The sequence below is a fragment of the Theropithecus gelada genome, chromosome 6, assembly GCF_003255815.1.
Source record: "Theropithecus gelada isolate Dixy chromosome 6, Tgel_1.0, whole genome shotgun sequence".
Lineage (NCBI taxonomy): Eukaryota > Metazoa > Chordata > Mammalia > Primates > Cercopithecidae > Theropithecus > Theropithecus gelada.
This window is the reverse complement of record NC_037673.1, coordinates 83,918,744-83,946,506: the sequence shown is the minus strand read 5'-3', so window position 1 is coordinate 83,946,506 and position 27,763 is coordinate 83,918,744. Positions and strand designations below refer to the sequence as shown.

The following is a 27,763-nucleotide window of genomic DNA, read 5'->3' as shown; positions in this document are numbered from 1 at the left end:
AAGTTAAAATAGTATAATGCATGTTATACAAAGAGAAATGTAAATGGGGCCTAAAAGAACATTTTTAAGTCAGTTTCACATTAAACATTGAATAGAAAAGTTGACTTATCTTAAGTAAAGCAAGTCACTACATCACTCTGCTACAGCAAATGTTTCTTTGTAAATGAGGATGAACTGACAATGCTTGAAAGTATAGTTCCTCAGAATCACAAGAAACCAAATATTATGAATGTGTAAAATTCCATGTTTATTTAATATCGGTTACACAGCCAGTTTATTGAAACTAGTCTTTGTAAAGACAAATAATGTGTCTGATGAACATAAACAGTATCATACAGTTGAAATTCATCCTGTATTTTCACCTGAATAAAGATGTCATTATGCAAGAATTTCAACAATAAAGACCTTGCCTTGAATTGGCATGGCATCTCTCAGAGCTTCAAGGCAGCACAGTCTTCCATCCAACTCCAGAGATTATCAGCTCTACATCAGGGAACTTCAGTGATTAGCTTGTCCACACTTAGCTACCATGGAACCTTCCTCCAGTATCTGCATTGGCCTCCAGTGTAGTCAGTGACATGGGCACCTTCTCAGAGGACATATCCAGAACCCAAGCTGGGTATTCCTAGGACAAAAAATATGCAGATAATGTAAAAAGTCACAGAGAAGTATGAGTGTTATACTGCTTAATAATGATACCAACAAATATTAATTTTATTGTTATAGTTGCCCATATATATTAAAGTTTACTATGTGCCAGGCATAGCACACTAGCTCATAAAATTGACATAAGAACCCTATAACTATTAAAATTATCTCTGCTCCAGAGGCCAAGAAACTTGAAAAAGTGATAGAAGCAGGGTTTGCATCATCAAACACAGCTCAGGTAAGACTAGTAGCTTCCTTTACCCAACATTGTAATGAACTAATAGTTTCTTCAAAGCCACTCACACCTTTTTTTCTGCCCTGCCTTTCTCTCTTTCTTTCAATTAGTTTTTAAATTGATATATAAAATGTTATATATTTACTGTGTACATCATGATGTTTGGAAGTATATATACATTGTGGAATAGTTAAACTTAGCTAATTAACAAATTTATTACCTCATGTAGTTACCATTTTTGTGGTGAGAACACTTAAAATCTACTCTCTTAGAATTTTCCAAGATACAATCTATCATTAACTATAGTTACCATGCTGTAAAATAGCCCTCTTGAATTTATTCCTCCTATCTAACTATAAATATGTATCCTTCCACTGCACTCCAGCCTGGGCGACAGAGCGAGACTCCGTCTCAAAAAAAAAAACCAAAAAACAAAAAACAAAAAAACAAAAACAAAGCAAAAAAAAACCAAACAAACAAACAAAAAAAACGAAAACAAATAAATATGTATCCTTTAACTAACAACTTCCCCCTATCCTCAACCTCCTAACCACTCATCCTCTGGTAACTATCATTATACTCTTTACATCTTTTCCTTCTTTTCTTTCTTTTCCTCCTTCCTTCCTTCCTTCCTTCCTTCCTTCCTTCCTTCCTTCCTTCCTTCTTTCTTTTCTTTCTTTCTTTCTTTCTTTCTTTCTTTCTTTCTTTCTTTCTTTCTTTCTTTCTTTCTTTCTTTCTTTCTTTCTTTCTTTTCTTTCTTTCTTTCTTTCTTTCTTTCCCTTCTTTCTTTCTTTCTTTCCCTTCCTTCCTTCCTTCCTTCCTTCCTTCCTTCCTTCCTTCTCTTTCTTTCTTTCTTTCTTTCTTTCTTTCTTTCTTTCTTTCTTTCTTTCTTTCTTTCTTTCTTTCTCTCTTTCTCTCTTTCTCTCTCTCTTTCTCTCTTTCTCTTTTTTTTTTCAGAGTTTCACTCTTGTTGCCCAGGCTGGAGTACAATAGTATGATCTCATCTCACTGCAAACTTTGCCTTCCGGGCTCAAGCAATTCTCTCACCTCAGCCTCCTGAGTAACTGGAATTACAGGTGCCTGCCACCACTCCCAGCTAATTTTTTTTTGTATTTTTAGTAGAGATGGGGTTTTACCACATTGGCCAGGCTGGTCTCAAACTGCTGATTTCAGGTGATCCACCTGCCTCGGCCTCCCAAAGTGTTGGGATTACAAGCGTGAGCCACCGCACCCAGGCTTACACTCTCCACTTCTATGAAATCATCTTTTCTAGATTCCACATGTAACAGATCATGTAGTACTTGTCTGTCTGTGCCTGGCTTATTTTACTTAACATAATGCCCTCCAAGTTAATCCATGTTGTCAGAAATGACAGGATTTCCTTTTTTTTATGACTGAGTAGTATTCCATTGTGTGTGTATATACCACATTTTCTTTATTCATTCCACTGTTGATGGACATTTAGATTGATTCCATATATTGGCTATTGTGAATAGTGCTGCAATAAACATGGGAGTGCAGCTGTATTGTCAACATATCAATTTCCTTTTTCTTTGGATGTATATTCAGTAGTGAAATTGCTGGATCATATGGTAGTTCTATTTTGAGGTTTTCGATGAACTTCCTTGTGGATTCTGTAACTGCTGTACTAATTTAAATTACATCAAAAGTATGCAAGGGTTCTCTTGTTTCCACATCCTCACTAATACTTGTTATCTTGGGTTATTTTTTTTTTGGATAATAGTCACCCTGATAGATGTGAAGTGATATCTTGTGTTTTTTTTTTTTCATTTGTGTTTCCTGTGTGATTAGTGATGTTGAATGTTTTTTTCATATATAGTACCTGTTGGCCATTTGTATGTCTTCTTATTTTTTATTTATTTTTTAATTTTTTTTTATTTATTTTATTTTATTTTATTTTTTTTTTGAGACGGAGTTTCGCTCTATCACCCAGGCTGGAGTGCAGTGGCCAGATCTCAGCTCACTACAAGCTCTGCCTCCCGGGTTCACGCCATTCTCCTGCCTCAGCCTCCCAAGTAGCTGGGACTACAGGCGCCCGCCACCTTGCCCGGCTAGGTTTTTTTGTTGTTGTTGTACTTTTTAGTAGAGACGGGGTTTCACCATATTAACCAGGATGGTCTCGATCTCCTGACCTCGTGATCCGCCCGTCTCGGCCTCCCAAAGTGCTGGGATTACAGGCTTGAGCCACCGCGCCCGGCCCATTTGTATGTCTTCTACTAAAAAATGTCTATTTGGGCCTTTTTCCATTTTTTAATCAGGTTATTTGTTTTCATGCTATTGAGTTACTTTTATAGAGGCTAACTAAAATTCTTGATATTTTAGAAAGACATCCTTCTGCCTCTCTGATAATATTTTTCTTTTTCTTACAATTTTTACATTCCAAACCACAACACAGCTCTCCTTGCAGCCAGGAGTGGCCATGTGATGGATTCTGACCAATGAGATGCAAGCCGAAGTTGCTAATTGGGACTCCTAAAATCACTTTTAAAAAGTGATGGACTCATGATCTCTTCACCCTTCTTCTGCCTGTCTCGAATTGTCCATCGTCAGATTTCTTTTTACACAAAAAAATTATTTTCAGCTAGGCCATGTTAATTTGATTTTCTGCTACATGCAGCTGACTGTACTGATTATCTAAAACTGCTTTATAAAGTTTTGTGACTAGGGGGTGGGAGCAATGATCACTCATATTCGTTAAGTGAAAGGATAAATGATTGAATTGTGTATCTTAATTGTGGTATATTCTGTACAACATTTTTACAATAAATATGCTGAATGAGTTTCTTTCTATTTGATACCAAAGACTAGCACATCTGAAATAACTGTCAGTTTTTCTCCTTGCTAAAAGTACACAGATTAAAAAATAAGCCGTTTGGGCCATGTGCACTGTAAGAATGGCTATAACTCTTGCCCTGATCAGAGGGTTCCACAAACTAGCGTTGAACTCAGTGGGGGCCCAACAGAGAAGAAAAGGAGGAAATCCAGGAGATAAATTAAGGAATATTTGGAGATGGTGAGATACTTAAATTTTATAAAGATTTTTCAATTAAATTGAATAAAACCCACTTTCTAATCTCCCCCTATTAACAATTGAAATCCCATTTCCAACACTTATTGGGTATGTCATCTTAGACAAGGTTGTTTCACCTTCCTGAGGTTACTATATTTTTTAGCATAAAGTCAATATTTTACAATCCATCTCATAGTATTATTTTTAGGATGAACTAAAACAATGGATGTGAATTGCCTAGTACCGCGCTTGACACATAATATAAAGTTAGCAGACTTTCATGCCCTGTCTGCCTCCCTGCTACCCGATTCCCCACGACTCATCTCCATTGACCGAAGAATGACTTTAAAGACATCAGTCTAATCTCTGAAAGCATTTTTCCTTTTCTTACCTCACAGCCCAGTCACTATACAAAGATATCATTTCACTGGACAGAGATACTAGTGAAAACAATGCCTCCGACCAGGGTATAAGTTTCTTGAAGGCAGTAACCATGACTTAAAATGTCTGTGTCCCTTACAGAACTTGAGTTTCTAAAGAATTTCCAACTACACTATCTGAAAGGAAAAGAACTTTGAGATATTTAATTTTTAAATAATTTTTATCAATGCAAATGATCCTGTTTTTCAAGGTACAATCTTGTCAGCATTTACCACCAAATAAGCACAATGCTTGAAGACCTATAAAGTAGTTACGAACATAGACAAACCCATATTTTTGATGATAATATGAAGGCATATCAAAAAGAAAAGAATCCCAATATAATTTACAATCATTGTTTACTATGAACTATTCACTGCGCTAAGCACCTTCATACATTACCAACAATCCTTTCTAAAACTCTGCAAAGTAGGTATTGCTAACTTCATATTATGGAAAGGAAAACCAAGGATACAAGACTTGACTAGCACTAACTGCTAAGTGAATCCAGAGCACCTTAGCCAGAGTGTGAATTCAAATTTTTTATGTTCCTATGTTTGAGTTCTTTGTACTTCACACACTGCAGAGCAGAAGACATGAAGATTATGAATTTCTGGGGAAGAAAAGTCAAAAATATCCATATAGTTTAATAGAAAACAACATTTTGGGATCTTAATTATTCAGATCCATACCACCAAAATTAATTTTTGTTTATAAAATAAACAATAAAATAACAAATATTTTTAAAGCAACATACAAAGTTCTAATTTAATCTTTACAGCTGTTCTGTAAGGTAGATATTATTACCTCTTCATATGAATAGATGTTGAAATTCAGAGAAATAAATTACTTTTCTAGATAACAAACCTTGAACCCACACCCTGGCATCATGATAGAGTTATTTCCACCACACTACAATATTATACTCCCTGGGTTATTTTACTTGAGTTTCAATGAAAAAAGGATACAGGAATGGATGAAGGGTGTTATGGTTTGGCTCTGTGTCCCCACCCAAATCTCATCTCAAATTGTAATCGCCATGTGTCGACGGAGGGACCTGGTAGGAGGTGATTGGATCATGGGGATTGTTTTCTCCATGCTGCTTTCATGATAGTGAGTGAGTTCTCACAAGCTCTGATGGTTTAAAAGTGTGGCACCTCCTTCTTTGCTGTCTTTCTCCTGCCATCATGTAAGATATGTGTTGCTTCCCCTTCACCTTCTGCCATGATTGAAAGTTTCCTGAGGCCTCTCCAACCATGCTGAACTGTGAGTCAATTAAATCTCTTCCATTTATAAATTACGCAGCTTCAGGTAGTTCTTTATAGCAGTATGAAAACAGACTAATACAGAAAATTGGTACCAGGAGAGAGGCATTGTTATAAAAATAACCTGAAAATGTAAAAGTGACTTTGGAACTGGGTAACAGACAAACATTGGAAGAGCTTAGAGGACTCAGAAGAAGACAGGAAGATGTGCGAAAGTTTGAAACTTCCTAGAGACTTGTTGAATGGTTATGACCAAAATGCTGATAGTGATATGGACATTGAAGTGCAGGTTGTTGTGGTCTCAGATGGAGATGAGGAACTTATTGGGAACTGGAGCAAATGCTACTCTTGCTATGCTTTAGCAAAGAGACTGGCAGAATTTCTGCTAAGACAATGGAGAAAATGTCTCCAGGCCATTTCAGAGATCTTCATGGCTTGGGAGGGAAAAATGGTTTCATGGGTTGGGCCCAGGGCCCCACTGCTCTGTGCAACCTCGAGACATGACACTCTGCATCCCAGCTGCTTCAGTTTCAGCTGTGGCTAAAAGAAACCAACATACAGCTCGGGCCATTGTTTCAGAGGGTGCAAGTCCCAAGCCTTGGTGTCTTCCACATGGTGTTGGACCTGTGTGTGTGCAAAAGATAAGAATTGAGCTTTGGGAGCCTCTGCCTTGATTTCAGACGTTGTATGAAAACACCTGGATGTCCAGGCAGAAGTCTGCTGCAAGGGCAGAGCCCTCATGTAGAACTTCTACTAGGGCAGTGCAAAGGGGAAATGTGCGATTGGAGCCCCCACACAGAGTCCCCACTGGGGCATGGCAGACTACCACTGTGAGAAGAGGGCCACCATCCTCCATACCCAAGAATGGTAGATCCACCAACATGTTGCACTGTGTGCCTGGAAAAGCCACAGGCACTCAACATCAGCCTATAAAAGCAGCCGTGGGGACTGTACCCTCAGAGCCACAAAAGAACAGCTGCCCAAGGTTTTGGGAGCCCACCTCCTGCATCAGCATTGCCTGAATATGAGTCATGGAGTCAAAGGAGTTTATTTTGGAGCATTACAATTTAATGGCTACTTTGCTGGATTTCAGACTTGCGTGGGGCCTGTAGCCCTTTTGTTTTGAACAATTTCTCCTTTTTGGAATGGTAATATTGCCTGTACCCCCATGGTATTTGGAAGTAACTATCCTGTTTATTTATTTATTTATTTATTTATTTATTTATTTTTAATTTTACAGACTCATAGGTGGAAGAGACTTGCCTTGCCTCAGATGGAACTTGCCTTGTCTCAGATGAGATTTGGACTTGGACTTTTAAGTTAATACTAAAATGAGCTAAAACTTTGGGGGACTGTTGGGAAGGCACTATTGATTTTGAAACGTGAAAAGGACATGAGATTTTGGAGGGAACAGGGGTGGAGTTATATGCTTTGGCTCTGTATCCCTACCCAAATCTTATCTTGAATTTTAATCCCCACATGTGGAAGAAGGGACCTGGTGAGAGGTGATTGGATCATGGGGGCAGTTTTCCCCATGCAGTTCTCATGATAGTGAGTGAGTTCTCATAAGATCTGATGGTTTAAAAGTGTGGCACTTCCTTCTTTGCTCTCTCCTGCCACCATGTAAGATGTTCTCACTTCCTCTTTACCTTCTGCTATGATTGTAAGTTTCCTGAGATCTCCCCAACCATGCAGAACTGAATCAATTAAGCCTCTTTCCTTTATAATTTACCCAATCTCAGGTAATTCTTAAAGCAGTGTGAAAACAGACTAATACAAAGGCATGGACTTGTCACCATCTTTAGGCCTTCTTACTTCCATTATCTAAATTACTCTCTTTTGAACAAATGCTTTTTTTCAACAGGTGTCTTCTGAGAAGTCATTTTGATACAGTATGAATTCAATAAGACAAGTCTTCCATTGAGCATGCTTGGGCAAGTAAATATCAAATTTTCTAAAGGTCTTTAATTCATGCTTGGTGTTCAGCATGTCCTTTTTCTCCTCCTTAATGTTTGTTTTCAAATGAGCAGCAAAGAATCAATTTAAGAGCTGGAATAGCTCTGGGGTATTTAACAGGTGCTGAAACTCATGTTTAGGTCACCAGTTCAGATCCCAAGATACGTGGTTCTCTCTTCTGCTACTCATGATTTTAAGTAGGAAGACCCGATCACTACCTTTAAACTGGCATGTCCTACCATAAAACCATTCCTCCCTACCTTCATTGAAGGTACTGGTGAGGAATCACCTAAGGTTGTTACTATTGAGAACTAGCAGAACAGTAACCATCATTCACTCCAATGACACATGGTGCATCTCTTATGCTACTAGAAGCAGCACAGCTGGATATAAGCAACCAGGTGAGGTGGGAGAGCATATATTCCTTGAAAAAAAGTCATCTTGAGTTTGGGAAAGGTGGGATTATGGTGAGCAGCAGAAAGAACAGAAAGGAGTAGGTGACAAAGAAGAAAGATGATGATCCAAGTTTGGACTAAATTAAGACAGAAAGAATGATCAAATGGATCAATAGCTAAACATGTCAGAGAAAAGGGGTCAAATGCCAAGTGTATCAACTTTGAAGACCAGAGAACCCCAGATAATAAAGATGGAAGTCAAAGCAGTTTACTCCGTTATTCTTAATAAGTCTTAGTTATCTTTTTATCATCTCTAAGTGTTATAAACATTGTCTTCAGGTATTACTGAGAAAAGATGCTGAATTAGGAAGACCCAATAACATCTGTAGTTAATATCCTGGTTTCTGCAGTGGATGTAACAGTGTACGTCATAATTTAGGACCTCTAAGACTCCTTTCCATTTGGTTGTGCCAGACAGTGCATATTTTTAATTTTTTCCTTCTCAAACTTTCGTTGACTGCTGTGTAATGCCTATTACCAAGAGTGAACACTTTTATTTTGCTGTTCTCTGTAACAAATCTTTACTAATTTAATCATCAAAGCAAACTTGTGAGACCAAATTTATTAATATCCCCATTTTACAAATATGGAATCAATGTAAGAGAAAGCACTGGTGACTTCCCCAAGGTTATGTAGTTAGTAAAGTTAGGGTTTAAACTCAGTTAGTCTTCTCCAAATCCTTCTTCCTAAGCACCACACAATAATGTCTTGCTTAGATGTTTCATGGAGTTAAAATATTTTAGTCTTCTAAGGATAAAACTTCAGTACAAACAAAGTTATAGTTATGTTCCTAAGAATTTAGTGAACCCATCACTGACCTAAAAAGCCAAAATTGTTTTGTATTATAAATCTATAATATAATTCCTAATCCATTTAGGTATGCAAATTATATTTTTTAGAAATAAAAATTATAATATTCTTTTATCTACCTAATGACAATTATTACAGAAATATGAAAATTTCATGAAGAACTTAAGAATTATAATATTTAAATGGTTTTGTTCAAAAAGCTAAACCAGAACTAAATAGGGCACCTCTTTGAGGAATGTCTAGTTTACAAATAATGAAAGAGTCCTATATTCCTAACACCATTTCTGGGCACTATAAACATTGTTTGTATTAGTGAAAATGGTACTTCTGTTGGTGGCATTTCAAAAAAGGAAGCAGAAGTTCTACTTGGGAGTTGAACATAAATATAATCAGAAAAGATGATGAACTAAGTCATATTTACAGAAGGATTTAAAATAATGGCTCATGAGTCTTGTAAAATATTTTCCCCTTTTTAACATAGAATCACAAATAGTACCCTATTGGTTCATTTTTTTGATGTCATTTATGCCATAAATCTCCTTGCTAGATAGGAAATCTAGGCCATACCACCATTCTTTAAATTAAGGTTACTGCTCTTGCTTGGTGATTGAATGAAATAAAACCTAAAGATTACTTAATTTGTTTCATTTCATTTTGAAATCAATTTAAATCAGTGGCAATTAAATAGGCAAACTCCTAAAATTCATGGCATGGTCAGGGAGCATATGCATGGGAGTCTGCGTGTGTGTGTGAGTGTGTGTATGTGTGTGTGTGTGTCTGTGTGTGTATGTGTCTGTGTGTAGTTTATGCATGTGCCCAAAGACTACTGCAGTGATGACAACTATTTGGTAGTAGAGACTGGTAAAAAGGGGAAAAAGGAAAAATTTAAATGAGGTGAACTTTTTCTCTATTGCATGTTTACCTACCAAAGTCGTAGAAAACCCAGACTCATTTTAGGCTTCTTGAAAAGTAATCCAAAAACTGATTTAGCATCTCTTATAAGATGTGCACATATGGCCGGAATGCTAAACATCACTTTGAATAAAAAGCAACTTTCTACTTTCCCCTAAAAAACCCTATTCTGATTGTACTGGTCTGCTTGGGCTGCCATAACAAAATACGATAGACTGGGTGGCTTTAATAACAGAAATTAATTTTCTTACAGTTCTGGAGGTGGGAAGTCTGAGATTTAAGTGTTGGCCCATTTGGTTTCTGCTCAGGGCTCTCTTCCTGGCTTGCAGACTGCCACCTTCTTGCTATTGCCTCACAGAGGGACGAAAACATTCAGTTCATAGCACCGACCAAAAATTATTTCCAGGCAATCCAGTGAGTAAAGTCTGACTATATTAGCCTGAGGCTTTCTGAAGTATTCCTGTATCCACACAGCTCAAATTTCTATCTCTGGCCTTACTAGAAGCATAAACTTTCTGGCTATATATCCCAGATATATGCTATCCAAGAAAACACCAGAATAAAGTACAATGGAAACGTGGTTCTCAAAATGAGATTCAAGAATTTCTGAAGTTCTGTGATAATCCTATGTAGTCTATGGGTGGTCCCTGTGTTACGTAAAATAATCAATTTTGAGTGGCAATGTCCATCCTTTTTGTTCTGGCATGAGCTAATAATTTGCTTATCAGATATAGTAAAATTATGTGTCGGCTCACTATTACATCATCAAAAAGAGCACTAATTCTGATAAATTACTTTGACAGGTACAGCTGGAATAGAAAAGATAGTGGATTCCTTGGCTTCATCCAAGTGAACTGAGGGTTGAAGTATTTTTCCAGTCATGTTCTTGAACACCAACTTTCATGGCATGCTGACATTTCCAACTACTGAAGTTGTGATGATTAAATGATCCTGAATTTGGTGAGAAGAAAGTTTGCACATTCTAAAGGAGCTAGGTTTCAAATGACTATATAGGGCACAATTTCCACTGAAGTGATTTCTCTTAATCTTAATCCTTAACCACTGTCACTGCTACAGTACCTTCCAAAAGTGAGCATAGTTTATAAAGTCTTCAGACTACCTTTCAGCACATTAACATACTCTTCACAATCCCACAGTAAGAGCACCTTAAGTGCAGGGATATTTTTCTTTCTTTTCTTTCTTTCCTTCCCTCCCTCTTTCCTTCCTTCTTCCCTACTTTCTCCCCTACCTCCCTCTCGCTCTCTCTCTTTCTTTCCTTTCTTATCCTCAGTGCCTAAGAATTTGTTCTATAGAAGTCTATTTGAATGAATACATGGAGATACCCAAAGTGAGTGATTTGAGGTAAAGTGATACTTGATCACCTATATCGTAATGAAAGTGAGGCCAGGCATGGTGGCTCACACCTGTAATCCCAGCACTTTGAGAGGCCGAGGTGGGTGGATCACCTGAGGTCAGGAGTTCGAGACCAGCCCGGCCAACATGGTGAAATCACGTCTCTACTAAAAATACAAAAATCGGCTGGGCATGGTGGCTTGCGCCTGTAGTCCCAGCTACTCGGGAGGCTGAGGCAGGAGAATTGCTTGAACCTGGGAGGCGGAGCTTGCGGTGAGCCAAGACTGCACCACTGCACTCCAGCCTGGGTAACAGAGCGAGACTCTTGTCTCAAAAAATAATAATACATTTTAAAAAAAGAGAAAAATAGGCTGTAGATATGGATGGGTAGTTCAAAAAATAAAAATAAAAAAGGGCTCATAAGTGAAAAAAACATTAAAATGTACAACCATGTCAAACCATGCCAAAATGTCTGCTGATAGAAAGAGCCCTCCTCACTATCATATATAATCATTTAGAACAGAACAAGGCCTCCAGTTTTGTATCATTGCACCCCTGCCTAACTTCTATGATTCCATGTGAATTTAAAAAGCCGCTCTCAATCCCAAGGTTTACACTCACTAACTTTAGGCATCAGTGTCCAATTCTATGAAGTCTTAGAACAGCATCTACATTACAGTGCTCAAGCATCTTACAACATGCTCTTTGATGAGCCTGTTTGGGGAAAAAGTGACCAGTCTCTGTCACCATTCAGATCTCCTAATTTCAACTCACTCCTCTACTGGCATCTCTTTGGCCCACCAGAAATTTAAGAGAAAAAATATTGTGAAAAGACTATTTAAGTCTGGCCATTGAAGCAATTAGACAGTGCATCAGATTAAAATGACATCACTGTTATAACAAACTAGATTTCTTATAGCACTGGAGAAAAGAAAATTTACTGATGAACTTTGGCTTCGAATTTTATAAAACTCTAAGACAAGTTGTCATTTACCTTGAAACACTTTGAGATATTTACCTCCTGAACTTAAAATGTCCAACTTTCTTACTTCTGCCCTTCTGCATAATTCTTCCCTCTTCCAAGCAATAAACGGCAACTCAGTCTTCTGGGACCATATCCAATATTGTCTCTACCATGAAATCTTTCCTAATTTCTTCACTAAAATGTGTGCTTTAATTAATTTTTCTAAACATATTTCTCCTTGGTCCAAGTCCAAGGCCTGTGTCTTACTCATTTGCCTGTCCCTAACATTTAGCAGAGTATCTGATTAGTACACGTCAGGTACTCAGCAAATATATGTTAAATGCAAATAATTAATGAGTGCAACCACCTCCCAGAGATTTCAACTTCTCCCTAAAGTGGAATATAAACTGAGGTCATGATAGAGGAAGCCATCTTAAAATTTGATATTCATTATTATTATTATTAAAGAAGCCACTATTTAGGGAGGAATAAAAGATAGACAATTTTTCCATTCGAACTTTCCCAGGGAGGGCATGTCCTTATATTTTCAGAGTGGGCAAAAATCAGACACATTATTATTAAGGCCAATTTAATTCTCATTGTCCTGGAGTCATTTAACATTTAATGTAATTATCTGCTAGTACCATTAATAAAGAAAAGGAAAATATATACAACATAAAGGTATCTCTACCTTGACAAAACCAGGTTTTAAACAATTCCACACTCTTCACTCTTTCCATGTTTATTATGTCTCTCAGGGGTCAATGTTAGAACAGATTTTAAGTTCTTGGTCATTTCCTCAAGCAAATATTCTGAAACAAAGGATCCAATAACACTTTCAATTTATAATATCTCACTACAAATTTTTAATTTTTTTTACAAATGAATTATTCAAGTTGCAATTGATAGTGGCTTCCTTTGAACATTATTTAAAGCTCTTTTTAAGTACCTAAAGGATAATAGAGAATAAGAAAATTCTTCTGTGATTGGTTAAAGAGCAAAGGTATGTGTGCTATTGACAATATGGAAAAAATCTGCCAAGTGATTTTAATTAAGCCCAATAATGTGAACCCATACTTGATGAGGAGGAGAACTAAGCAGGAAGCCAGTTATAGAGGATGACATGAAAGATGGGAGATCATTGGGTCTGAAACTCTGGAAGCAAAGATAAATGACTTTTTTTTTTTAATCAAAAGGAATCAGTAATTTTTTGGCTAACTTAGTTGGCTTTTCCTCCATCAACTAGGGTATATTCTTTCCTGTCCTTAAGACTGTTTCCTTTTCTGTAAAATGGGACCATTGTAATACCCTTCATAAATGACCAGGATAGGCAGACCTGAAATAACAGTCCTTCCTGAACTCAGTCAGATAGGGTAAAAGCTGAGATAGAGAATGCTACTGGGAATTGCATTGCAAAAGAAACATCTGGCTGGACACAGATGTAACCCTAATACTTTGGGAGGCCAAGGCAGGTGGATGGCTTGAACCTGGGAGTTTGAGACCAGCCTGGGCAATGTGGTGAAACCCCATCTCTACAAAAAGTAGCCAGGTGTGTTGTGCATGTCTGTAGTCTCAGCTACTTGGGAGGCTGAGGTGGGAGGATCACCTGAGCCCTGGAAGGTTGAGGTTGCAGTGAGCTGAGATGGTGCCACTGCATTCCAACCTGGGTGGCAGAGTGAGACCCTGTCGCAAAATAATAATTAATAAATAAATAAAAAGAAAGAAAGAAAGAAAGAAAGAAAGAAAGAAAGAAAGAAAGAAAGAAAGAGAAAGAAACATCCAAAACGGGAGGCTGAGTATTGGGGTGTATTCCAATTATGACACAGCTATGGGTTACTTGGTGTTGATAAATAAGTAAATAGCTCTTTGTGTCAGATTCCTCCCTGATGAAACAAGGGAGATTTGCAATACACATAAAGCAGTTGACCCTGAGCAAAGTCCTAAAAATAATTTGTGGGTTACATAAACCAAATTAACTCACACTGACATGGATTGCTAAAGAGGCATTGTGGAATCCACACACAAACAGTGTTGCTTCTAGTCTACCCCACCATCCTCTTTTCAGAGGAGATTACAGGAGAGACATTTCTAAAGACTGGACACTTAAAACAAACTCTCAAATGACCTGGGCTGGGCTGCATGACATGATGCTGCTAGATGAATGGCAGTCTCATGAATGAATCAAGGAACTGTAAAGATGAATTTCAGGCCTTTGTGAAAATGGGTCACAAGTGATCCCCAATTTCAAATGATTGTCATTTCTGTTTCTGCTCAGACATTCTGCATCGGAAACAGATCTGCTCATGAATCCTTGCAAGAAAATCTAGCAGAGTACAACAGAGTGTTTCCTTTTCCTGGTAAGCTAATGCACAGGAATATCCATTCTAGAGTCCGTGGTGTGCATGGAATGATATTTCTTGGAATTTCCCAGGTACTGAAACTTCTCCAATGACTATTCGGTTGGGCTCTCAGAATTAGAAATAAACATGTCAGAGCCAGAGGGTGGGTCTGAAAATGGAAATCCTCAGGATGAGACAATATTAATTAGTTGGAAAGGGTGATAACTTTTCTCTGTCCCTAGTTCACAACCTGGGAGTGATTTAGACATTAGGATATGCAGCCTAATTTCCCATTTCAACCCTTGGTTTTATACTTCACTAATTGCTGTTAGTTATTTCTTTAGATAACCCAATAACACAGAGGTCTATTGGTCCCATTATTTGAATAAAGAAAACTGAGGCAGAGAAAGGATAAACAATTAGTTCCCATCTGCCTGGAATTTTAAAATGTGTTAAATGTCTTACTCTGTTTTACCTCTTTCCATATACATTGATTTTAACATCCAATCAGTGGATGAACCAGCTTGACTTTGCTGCCCACCTCTTCATTCCCTCCACTCCAACAAGAGACAGGCTTCAATAAATAGATAATAAGTAGACAAGGCAATAAAGGTTTCTAATCTAATTTAATTTAATTTATTGAGGCAGGATCTCGCTTCGTTGCCCAGGCTGGAGTGCAGTGGAACAATTATGGCTCACGGCAGCCTCAACCTCTTGGGCTTAAGAGAACCTCCTGCCTCAGCCTCTGGAGTATCTGGGACTACAGGCATCTGCCACCATGTTCAGCTAATTTTTTTTAATGTTTTGGCCAAGCGCAGTGGCTCACACCTGTAATTCCAGCACTTTGGGAGGCCAAGGCGGGCAGATCACTTGAGGTCAGGAGTTTGAGACCAACCTGACCAACATGGTCAAAACCTGTCTCTACTTAAAATACAAAAATTAGCTGGGTGTGGTGGTAGGCACCTGTAATCCCAGCTACTCAGGAGGCTGAGCCAGGAGAATAGCTTGAACCCAGGAGGCGGAGGTTGCAGTGAGCCAAGATTGTACCACTGCCCTCCAGCCTGGGCAACACAGCAGGACTCTGTCTCAAAAAAAAAAAAAAAAAAAAGTAAAATGTTTTATGGAGACAGGGTCTCACTGTGATGCCCAGGCTGGTCTTGAACTTCTGGCCTCAAGCAATCCTCCCACCTCAACCTTCCAAAGTGCTGGGATTATAGACATGAACCACTGCACCCAGCCAAATATGAAAGTTTTTAATTTTTAAGTCAATTAAAGATTGACTTTAAAAAGTTCACTTTAATTCAGAAGTGACCATTTTGTCATTCTGAAATTTTGTTCTTTGTCCTTCAGAATGTTTGTTTACTTGACTGGAGCATGCAGTGTAGTTGCAGTCCCTGCGCAGTAGGAGGAAGTTGCTCTCGCATCCTTCTCAAACCTCACAGAAACACAAGGATTTCACAAAAATCTGTCGATTTCTTTCTTCAACTGCATTTAATTACGATATTTTTAAGACACAGAATTTCCTCTTAATTTAAAGCTTTCTTGTTCTAGGAGCATTTCAGTTTTTTCTTTTCTGTGAAAGCCTGTACATTGTTTTAACAAGATTCATTAGAAAGTTTGTCTTGCCATGTTTCCAAGAATTCAAGACTTGTAAACTTAAAACAAAACCCATTTTTACCTTTGCAAACCAGCCTCAAAAGAGAAAATAACCCTACTTTAGCTTTGAATTTAAAGTCAAATTTTATATTGAAGGAATTCTTTTCCATTTGCCTTCTCACTAACTCATGTCTCACAATTCTGGCTTCATTTTTCTAATATTTACAGTTCCTCTTCAATAACCTTGTCAAGTCAATCTTGTCATAATTTGGGGATGAAGAAATAAAGTTTTATTGTTTTTCAAGTTCAGACTTAGTGTATAGTGTTCACAAAGTGATGAAAAAAAAGGTCATTTTGAAAAAATGATTCAAGTTGTCAAATAAAGTAGTGACATCCATTTCGTAGGTGGCCTATGGATAGCAGTCCTGATTTTATGATTTTTTGACCTCTCTGGGCTTTGGGTTTCCCATCTGTCGAGTGAGGGAGTTGGCTGCCAACTCCCCAAGATATAGTCATTAACACAGCAGCCTCGTGCTTTTCGCCATGTCACTGACTACAGCCATTATGTAATATTTCCACTGCTATATTCACTGCACTAATTTTCACTTGATATTTGTCTTTAATCTAACTCGATTTTTATTTTTAACTTTAAGCGTGTTTTAAAAGGAAGCTTTGTGTACCTGCCATTTTAAAAAGTGTCATCTGTATAGTTGGTAACCCAAAAAATTATATTTTAATGAAAACCATACAGTATTATTAAATTCTGGCTCTACATAGTTATCTGCTGAAGACGCTGAGCCTGAGGCTTGTCTTCTATTTCTCAAAAAGGAAGATAAAAGTGTTAGAGACTTCTTTGTTAGCACCAGACTGAGACTTTCTTCTTGATATAATTAGAAGTCTCAAAAAACCTGAAAGAGGCTAATTTTCTCATTGTGTTACTCACTATCCATATGCTTCCTAAAATTATCTTGTACACATTAGTGATCCATATTTCTCATCCCAGAAAAAAAACTGGGCTGAATGTTGTTCTTAACAGTTTATTATATTGCAGATCAGTAATTTCAGTTTACAGACACACAAAAGATACAGAGGAGAGGTACATTCCTCTTCTGGTGCTTCAAAAAGCGGAAACACAAGCATCTTATAAAAAGAGCTGACTCCTCTCTCTACTCCATGACTCTGGGTAACTTGTTTGGACACGAAAAGGTAATAAGAAAGTGTGAATAAGAGCAGGAATGAGAATCCAACTGGTCAACTTGATTTGGTTGTTGTAAAATACCTTTATCTAACAATCAGATTGAAAAATGTCATTAAATCAGTCAAAACTATTTTTGTCAGAGCTGAAAGGCAAATGCTGGAATCCACTTGACAAAGTAGTTGTATTTTCACAGAGAATTGGTGCAGTTTTGGTAATACTGAAAAACTACTCGACCATCTTTAACTTGTTCTAACTACCAGTAGCCATTCATATAGTAAAAGTGAATGTTTTAAAAGCTGAAATGAATAACTATTTCTGCTATACTTGTTCATAGTTTTGTTTGTATGTCTGTGGTTTTTTGTCATAAGCTTGTGTAGTTAAACACAAAGTAAAACTTCAGTTCAAAAACTTTACTTTCCCCTTTGTTTCCCCTTTGCTGCTAAAGTTACACAAATGACCAAAGTTTATAATCTTTTCATTATCCAGCATGAAGTAAAGATAATAATTAAAGCAGACTCATGTTGAAAGTAACAACAGAAAATTAGTGGGATAATTCACTGCTTTTTTTTTTGGTTTTTACTTCTGCTGCCAACATAAAACAGCATAATGGCAATTGAGATATCAATATTTTTAATGCTCCATTTTACTTGGCAGTAACTGCAAGGAAACCTATCCATCTCCCTGAGTCTTAAAGACAGTTCCTAAGATTAAAGCTAGCACTAGCCATTTCCGACGCTCACTTCTGAGTAGGAGATGGGTGGTTCACCTTCACCAGAAGCAGTCTCAAAAAATTCCCATGGCATCTGCCATTATGAGAGAATTTCAAGTTCATGTAAGCTTCAGTTGCTCCTTTATGCCTTCACCTACCTAATTCCTGCTTTACCTTGTCTGGAAAAAAAATAAATGAACACAATCTGGGTCCACAGACTGCAAGGCAAGTTCCTCACAGGATCTGCAAAATCAAAACCTAGGGTGGGATCTTAAAATTCTGTGACTTGGTGTTGTGGAGAGCAGTGGCCTGGGAATCAGGAGCCCTGGGCTCCAGGCCCAGCTCTACCACTAACTGTGTGACACTGAGCAACTCTCCTGTATTTACTGGACTTCAGTATTCCCATCTCTAAGGGAAAAGGAGAGAAAGGATCTAGATAGTCATTTGTTGCTCTAACGTTCCATAATTCTGTCTACTTCCTATAGTGTTACAGTAGTTGTCTAGTGTTAAAAAATAATGTCAAATAATCTCAGACTTCAGAGCAGCAACCTAGTCTGGCTAAAAGTTTTAAAAAGGTCAGGAAGCATGAACTCTCATCAAGCCATGCATTTTATTAAGGAATTAATAATAGACTCACAACTAGATAGATACTGTGATTTTGATTGGCTGGTTAACTCATTGACTCTGCCATGTATTGACTTTCAGGAAGTTAGAGAATAATATAAACCTAACCATTAAGCAGTTGATCTTCAAATACACTTGCATTAATATTTTGTTAATTTCATTTTATTTTCATCTCAGTGTGGCTAAAATTCCAGAGATAAATATCTTCCTTTATGTGAAGCCCTCAGGGAACAGTAGCATTGATACATTTATCATTTAAAAAAATGCAGGCTATCTGCCCAACAATTACGTATAAAAATACATTTGAGTGACTACACCAATAGAGGCCTTCATATTTTGTTAATATTTTGTTAATTTTCTTTTGTTTTATTTTTTAAAGAGACAAGGTCTCGCTCTGTCTCCCAGGCCAGAGTGCAGTGGAGAGATCATAGTTCACTGCAACCTCAAACTCCTAGGCTCAAGGAATCCTCCTGCGTCAGCCCCCCAATTTTCTGAGACTACAGGCATATTCCACCACACCTGGCTAATCCTTAAACATTTTTTGTAGAGACAATGTTTTACAATGTTGCCTAGGCTGGTCTCAAACTCCCGGCTTCAAATGTTTCCGCCTTAGCCTCCTGAAAAGCTGGGGTTAGAGGCACAAGCCACTGCACCCAGCTTAATGCAGGCCTTCATGTAAAATCAGTGGCTAACTTCAAGCTTCACAGGAAGGGCATGTTTCCACAGACAGGTGGAATATTCCCAAGCTGGAGGACTAGCTGAGAAAAGGCACCCAAACTTTATCCACTTAAAGTCTTTACTTTTCCATAACAACTCCATCAACAGTGTAAAACTGAAAACCAAAGACTATGTTTTCCAAATATTTTTTCAAAAGCAAAAGACTATATTCATTTTAAATTTCAGCCAAAATGTGATAACTTCTAATTACACAACGTTATTGTAATATTCTTTCCTTTTTTTTTTTTTTTTTTTCCCAAGAGCAGTATTCTGACTTTAAGAAATGTAGGCCGGGCATGGTGGCTGACGCCTATAATTCCAGCACTTTGGGAGGCTGAGGCAGGTGGATTACCTGAGGTCGGGAGTTCGAGACCAGCCTGACCAACATGGAGAAATTCCGTCTCTACTAAAAATAGAAAATTAGCTGGGTATGGTAGTGCATGCCTGTAATCCCAGTTACTTGGGAGGCTGAGACAGGACAATTGCTTGAACCTGGGAGGCGGAGGTTGCGGTGAGCCGAGATCGCGCCATTGCACTATAGCCTGGGCAACAAGGGCGAAACTCTGTCTCAAAAAAAAAAAAAGAAAAAGAAATGTAGTAGATAATATTAAGTTCCTAAGAGAGTCAGTCAACATCTGTTAAAATTCAGCCATTCTGAATAGATAGCTGGTAAACTTTAGTAGGATTTTGTGCCTCAACTTGTTATTAAAGTTACTCCTGAGAAATGATCTTCAGTTTGAATTTCCCTTCCTTTGCGCATTCAGCAAACTAATATTAAGGGCCTACTACGTGTCAGACACACAGTAATCTCATGTGTGTTCCTTAGCACACTCCTTTCCGATGGAGATAGATAAAAACCACCCCGTGGCTCAAGCTTGGAACCACATCCTGGAGGCCAAATGTCCACCTACTCCTAGAAAAGAGCAGAAAAGATAGTCTGAGGCTAAAAACCATGAGAATGTGTTCTGTACCGGAAATCCCAAGATCTCCTTCAGCTCCTCTCTGACTCACTTTCCTGAATTATATACTTCACACCTGATTTTCTTCATCAAGAGGAGGCAGCATAGCAAAGAATAATACTGCCTCTCTAGCCACACAAATTTGTTTCTGAATCCTCACTTCCCCACTCACTAGATGTGGAACTTGGGCATGTTCTTAAAACCTCTTTAAGCCTAAGTTTCTTCTTCTCTAAGTTGGAAATACTCTGCAGGGATAAAATGAGATAATGTGAGTAAAGCTCTTAGTACTGCGCCTGGCAAATGATAAGCACTCAGGAAAGTGTAGCTTCAATTTAATCTTGTCATTAGCTGAGCATAGAGATGACAAATGAACTAAGATTTATTAAGTTCCTAGTGATCCTTGGGCTAAAAGAGATTCTAGAAATTACCTTCTCCCCATTCTCTCTCCCCAACCCCACCCCACACAAGTTTCTTCTTTATGGATTTGAGAGCTAATTCTCTAGCTTGTGTACCGTGCTTTTCCTTAATATCCTCTTTCTAATTCTTCATGATTTACTTTGGAAATATCACTGTATATCAAGAAAACCATCAACAGAGAGAAAAAAGAAAAAGAAAAATAGTAAAAATTTATATCATGACCTAAGAGATATTTATTAGTAGCTATTTCTATGTGGTAGAATTAATGATGATTTTCATTCTTTTGACTTGTGCTTTTTTGTATTTTCCAAATTTCTACATTAGCAAGTATTGCTTTTCAAAGAACGAAAAAGGTATTTAAAAAGTATGTGTGTGTATGAGAGTGTATAGCTGGAGGAAGTGACGTAGTAAAATCAATAAAAAGATATGGTTGTAGGAGACTGTGTGAAAGTAACTGAAACAGGCATGACTACTGAGAGAAAATTATTTTAGTAAAAAGCCCAGGACTTCGAGCTAGAAGACATTGGGTTAAAGTCTAGTTCACTGATTTGGTAGTTGTAGGACCTTTGTCATTTAACCTTGCTAAGCCTCATTTTTCTTATCAATAAAATGGGAGTAGTAGTATCATTCTCCTTGTAATTCCAAGTAATTCCTTAAAATTTAAGTGAGATTGCAAGTAAAAAATGTATGATACATTGTGCAGAGTTAGTGCTCAGATTGTAAGTCAGTGGACTCATAATCTGAGGAGTACGTAAATACTTTTAAAAAAGAATTAATCAGAAAATTTAGACAAAAGCTTCTGTACTAATTAACATTATTTCATGCACTTGGATGTCTCATCCATACCTGATGTGTAACATGGTAAAAATTGAATGTAATATCTTTTTTCTTATTTTCCGCACCAAAACCAGCTCCCTTTCTTGTATTTATTATACTGTTGATGAAAAGTTCCATTGTAGCTTATTTTCCTATGTTAATAATATAGATTTATTCCAACCCTTGATTTTGCAATATTCAATCTGTTCCTTATTTCAATTGAGGTTTTCTCTGAAATATTGGTTTAGTTCAACCTTTTGTCTATATTTCCATTGACAATCTTGGCATATGCTGCTCTTTTCCCACTCCAAATGGATTTTTAATTTTTTTGTTGTTGTTGTTTGTTTTTTTTTTTGTTTTTTTTTTTTTTTTGAGATGGAGTCTTGCTCTGCTGCCCAGGCTGGAGTGTAGTGGCGTGATCTTGGCTCACTGCACTCTCTACCTCCCGGGTTCAAGTCATTCCCCTGCCTCAACTTCCTGTGTAGCTGGGATTATAGGTGCGTACCACAATGCCCAGCTAATTTTTGTATTTTTAGTAGAGACAGGGTTTCACCATGTTGGCCAGACTAGTGTTGAACTCTTGATGTCAGGTAATTCACCCGCCTCGGCCTCCCAAAGTGCTGGGATTACATGCATGAGCCACTGAGCCCGGCCCCACGTGGATTTTTATGATGCCAGTGTCTCTTCTAAACATACTCAAGTGGCCTACAAATCTTCAAACTTCATTCTCATCACATCACTCTTTTTCATTAAAGCCTTCAATCTCGGCTGAGTGTGGTGGCTCATATCTGTAATCTCAGCACTTTGGAAGGCCAAGGTGAGAGGATCCCTTGAGAACAGGAGCTTGGGACCAGCCTGGGCAACATAGTGAGATCCTGTCTCTACAAAAAAATGGAAAAATTAGCTGGGAGTGGTGGCAAGCCTGTATTCCCAGCTACTCAGGAGGCTAAGGTAGGAGGCTTGCTTGAGCCTAGGAGTTGGAGACTGCTGTGAGCTGTGATTGCAACACCTGCTCCCGCTGCCCTCCAGCCTGGGTGACACAGTGAGACCCTGTCTCTTAAAATAAATAAATAATACATAAAATAAAAATAAAGCCTTCAATCTAAATTCTTCGTGTTACATTCAGGACTCTCCATGAAAGTATAACCAACTGCCCCTCCATCCAACACTGTACTTCTCCAACATCAGTTCTTAGTATTCTAAAGGCCCCAGGTTGGCCCTGTCCTGTGTTCAAATTTACTTCATCACTGTTCTCTACATAGAACATGCCTTTGAATGTTATTCTCTTTCAGAGTTTATGAGCCTCAGCACTATCAACATTTTGGGCGGCATTATTCTTTGTTGTGAGGGACTGTCCTGTGCATTGTAGGATGTTCAGCAGCATCCATGACCTCTATTTTGTGACAACCAAAAATGTCCCCAGACATTGCCCACTCTCTCAGGGCAGGGGGTAAAATCATCCCCAATTTAGAACCACTCCTCTGCTTCTATGTTTTTGCCCATATTCCATAACAACTGCACTCTCAGATTACACTATAGGTGTACATAATAGTACTAGGGACTTTTTAGAACATTTATCCCAAATTTAACATTTGAATCTAAATTTGTTATAAGGATTCTCCATGTAATTTCCAGAGGGTTGTACAAGAGAATGCTGTATACACTGCATTCATTTTTCAAACATCGTCTGGATAGGATGGTGCTTCATGTTTTCCTTCTTAAAAGGCGGTACGTATTATTAAATGAAAAGATCTCCCTCACCATTAATCCTCAGAAAAGTAACAATTTTTTTAAAAAGTCCTCTTTTATTTTGCTGTGTAAATTACATCAATATGTATTTTTTACATATTATATTATCTTCTTGTCTGTCTATATTAGAACACATGTTCTAATTGCAGTGTAGGTGGAACATGCAGTTCATATCTGCAACTGTCTATAATTTACACAAATGTATCCAATAATATGTTCATTAAATGTTAAACAATCAAGTATTAGGTGCTTTTTATAATGCATAAATTCTTAGTAGATTATCAAGTAAATGTTTAAGAGAGTTTTATTGATTATTGAAGAAATTGTTGGGGTTTTGCATGTACTAAGAATGCATTATTATTTTTCCTATTTACAATATAAATTATTTGCTTCTGCTACACAAAAATTTGCCTTCTCACATGTTTTCAGGAGTGGATTAGATTTAGATAATTAGAAATGGCTATAGTTACATTATTTGAGCACTTACGCAAAGGTTTGTGCTAAATATTTTGTATATGTTGTTTCTTTAAAATAAATACCAGCAGACATACCTAGACAGGAAAAATAGAGAATAGATGTGGAAAAGAGGTAGAAGATCTCATTTTAAATTTTTTAGAAAATATGAAAGTAATTCTGGTTCTTAATTCTAAGAGGAGATAAAAATCTGCTTGTTATTATAAGGTAGGACATTTTGTTCCCTTACTTTCCAATTTATTTCTCCATCCACTGAATTCTAGCTTCTGCCCCCACCAAATTACTAAAACTCCATTTGCCATATTCATCAATAGCCTCTTGTGGTGAATCCAATAGGTTTTATTCCTTATTGTATGTGATTTTTTGACTTCCTTTAACACGTTTGATCATTAGGTCCCTTTAAAAATACTCTAGTCTCAAATGTTTATCCCAAGCCAAAATTCTTGCCTGATCTGCAGACGCAATGTTCAACTAAACACCAGGCATCACAACTTAGATGTCTTACAGACACTTCTATGATTCAATTATGTGACTGAATTCATCACATCTTCCTTATCCCAAATCTGCTTTTCCTCCTCTGATCACCACTTCAATAAATGGCTTCATATCACCTCAATGTTTTGAGCCAGGAATAAAGCATGATCGGTGAATTTCCTGTCCTTTGCTCCTTTACCCAAACAGTCATCAAATCTGTTGATATTTGTCTTTAATAGCTCTTAAACCTTTTATTTCTCCATCCTCACTGCTACCACCTTAGTTCTGAATCTCACAGTCTTTGACTACTTTATGCAGCAATTTCCTAATTGGCCTCCCAGGTGGTCAACTAAGTATAAAAATAAAGTGCTTATTTTCCTGAACTGACCAATCATGTATGCTAAAATAGATAAGACACCTCACACAGCTGTCAGACAATGCACAATGTGGAATGAGGTACAATGAGACTGCAGGAAGAAGGCAATGAGAGTACTATCAAAAAGCTAGGGGACCTTAGTTCAGGTGGGTGATAAAAGGCAGCTAAATGTGACTACTGGGTGTCATAAGGAAAAAGCCAAATTCTAAGGCAAAGACAAGAACCAAGGATAAGCAACTACTGAAACCAACCGGAATTACAGACAGAAACCAGGGAGCAGCAGTAGAGGGATTTATAGGATTCTGCAGAATATCTTATTTTTATCCAGGCCATTTTTCATAAACCAGGTGTACACTTGCAAGTTCTTATACAACGGCATCTTGAAAGATGTCATGCAGCATCTTCCCTGGGATACATGGTCTTAAGAAGTGGGGTAAAATATTTCAACTGTATCCACAGTTAGAGACGACTGTATTGAGTCACAAATAGTCAATAGGAGAGAATAATAGAGTAAACTATTCCGGAAAAAGATAAAATATATGTCTAATTATATGTCATTTTCAGCTCCTCTACCTCAACTTCATTCTAGGAGATCTTAAGGCAAAAAACTTTGCCTTTATCTCATATATAACTGTTTCTGCTCTGATATCTGCTTAGGCTACTTTGGTCTCCCCCTTAGCTAATTTTGCTTATTTTGAAACAGGATTTTGTACAATTTGTTCCTGCTGCTTGCCATTGTATTAGACAAAGTGTTGACGTGATGTGTTGTTCTTTAGATAGTAAACAGTCTATAAAAATAATTAGTTACAGATAAATAATGCGTATAGCAAAGGATGTCATTTTAGCTAAAGTAAATACATGAAAATTGGTAGATTCTAAACAATAAGTTTCTTCAGGCGTAAATTAAAATAATGTTTTGAGATACATATACCTACTATGTACTGACAAAAAATAAAAAATAAAATAATGATAAAATAAAATAATGTTTTGTTTTCCAATAAACATCAACTTCTTGCAAATAATTCTTAGGCTCTGAAAACTACCTTCTCTTAATTTTTTGTGAAAATGTTAATGAAAGTAGATAAAATTGTTCTTTGCCTATCCAAATGTTACAAACTTGTATAGATAAAAATGTGAGGTCACCATATTCCTTGGTTAGTTGATAAATACAAGAAATGTACACAATAGAATATGATATTGTATTCTGTTTTTTTTTTTTCAATGTCTTTTTTTTTTTTTTTTGAGACGGAGTCTTGCTCTTGTTGCCCAGGCTGGAGTGCAATGGCTTGATCTTAGCTCATTGCAACCTCTGCCTCCTGGGTTCAAGTGATTCTCCTGCCTCAGCCTCCCGAGTAGCTGGGATTACAGGCATGTGCCACCACACCCGGCTAATTTTGTATTTTTAGTAGAGGCAGGGTTTCTCCATGTTAGGCTGGTCTCGAATTCATGACCTCAGATGATCCTCCTGCCTCAGCCTCCCAAAGTGCTGGAATTACAGGCATGAGCCACCACACTGGGTCTGCTTTTTTCAATTTTAAGAAATTTCATCTGATGCAGGCAAAATAAACATAAAGATATGCAGTGTCTGTTTAGCTCTTCATTTTGAAGTGCTAAATACTTTTGTTTTTTGATTCTGATTATAGTCCATAACTGATATTGTCTGTTTCATTGTTTTCAGGGGTAACTCTGAATTCTTTTTAAAGATGAAGAATTATGGAACAGATTATATGAAATGCTGTACAGTTAAGAGTAATTAATAGTGATTATGATAGTCATTAATTAATAAATTCATTCCATTTGTAACTATTTATAATAGTGAAATAGAAAGTGACTTTATGTTAATGGATCATGAGAGAAAAAGAAAAGTGTTTTCTTTTTTTTTTTTTTTGAGACAAGGTCTCATTCTGCCACCCAGACTGGAGAGCAGTGGCGTGATGATACCTTACTGCAGCCTTGAACTCCTGGGCTCAAGGGATCTTCCTGCCTCAGCCCCCCAGGTAGCTGGGACTACAGGTATGCCACCACACCCAGCTAATTTTTTTTTTTTTTTTTTTTCAGACGGAGTTTCGCTCTTGTTGCCCAGGGTGGAGTGCAATGGTGAGATCTTGGCTCACTGCAACCTCCGCCTCCTGGGTTCAAGCAATTCTCCTGCCTCAGCCTCCTGAGTAGCTGGGATTACAGGCATGTGCCACCACGCCTGGCTAATCTTGTATTTTTAGTAGAGACAGGGTTTCTCCATGTTGGTCAGGCTGGTCTCGAACTCCCAACCTCAGGTGATCTGCCCATCTTGGCCTCTCAAATTGCTGGAATTACAGGCGTGAGCCACTGCACCGGCCAATTAATTTTTTAATTTTTTTGCAGAGACAGGGTATCTCTCTGTTGCCCAGGATGGTCTCCGATCCCTATCCTCAAGCAATCCTTCCACCTCGGCTCCCAGATTGCTGGACTTTACAGGTAAGGGCAGTTGTACCTAGCCAGAAAGTCTAGGTTTTGGGGAGAGTGGGTGTGTGGAAATGTAATAGAGGATAAAACTTGTTAAAGATATCATCTAAATGCCTTGACCATAGATTTTTTTTTTCCACATTTCTTCTGAGAAGACAAGATTTTTAAAATTATAATATTCTCTACACTCAAATGGTTCAGTGCTGACAATTATACAGCACCTATATATTAACATGGTAAAATGCCACAAGGAGCAACTCATTGTTGCTACCTAATGATCTGATTCTCTGTGAACTAAAAAAAAAAAAAAGGTGTATTTGCACAAACAAGGTACAAGGTGATGTCAGGATCTATTAACAAAAGTATGAAGGGTCTGAATCAACCAATATGTACCTGGTTGATATTGCCATGTCACATCAGCTCCTAGTCTTCAGTTGTTTCCAGTAAAACCACCTTATATTTTTATCATACTTTACAGTTTGCAGAAAGATTTCACATAAATTATCACATTGGATCCAAAAGAGAATCCAGTGAGATAGGTAGGGCAGATTTTTGTCAATATATACTAATAAGAAACATAGACATCTAGAATGTGGCCATAACATGTAATAAATATGATGCTGATTTATATCTCCCCTCAGATTAGGAGCCAGGGAGGGATGAGAAGTTAATTGAGCTGAGCATCTCAGAAACAGGAAGTCACAGCTGAACAGCAAGAGTTGATTCTACCGAGAAAAGAAATCAGCTTGGACAGAGATCTTCGTCTCAACACCAAAGGCCCCTTTGAGTTTTTCTAGCAAGAGTCCCTAGTTCTAGGAAGCCAA

The 27,763-nt window shown here is 37.6% G+C and overlaps 1 long non-coding RNA gene across 1 annotated transcript; it reads right to left on the bottom strand.

Annotated features, from left to right (window-relative positions):
• Window positions 1-223: 223 nt before the first annotated feature.
• LOC112626469 lies at window positions 224-27,454 on the bottom strand. Its single transcript, XR_003119898.1, has 2 exons — window positions 27,333-27,454; window positions 224-625 (listed from the first exon to the last, which is right to left on the bottom strand). It is a non-coding gene; the product is annotated as an uncharacterized LOC112626469 (long non-coding RNA).
• Window positions 27,455-27,763: the final 309 nt, after the last annotated feature.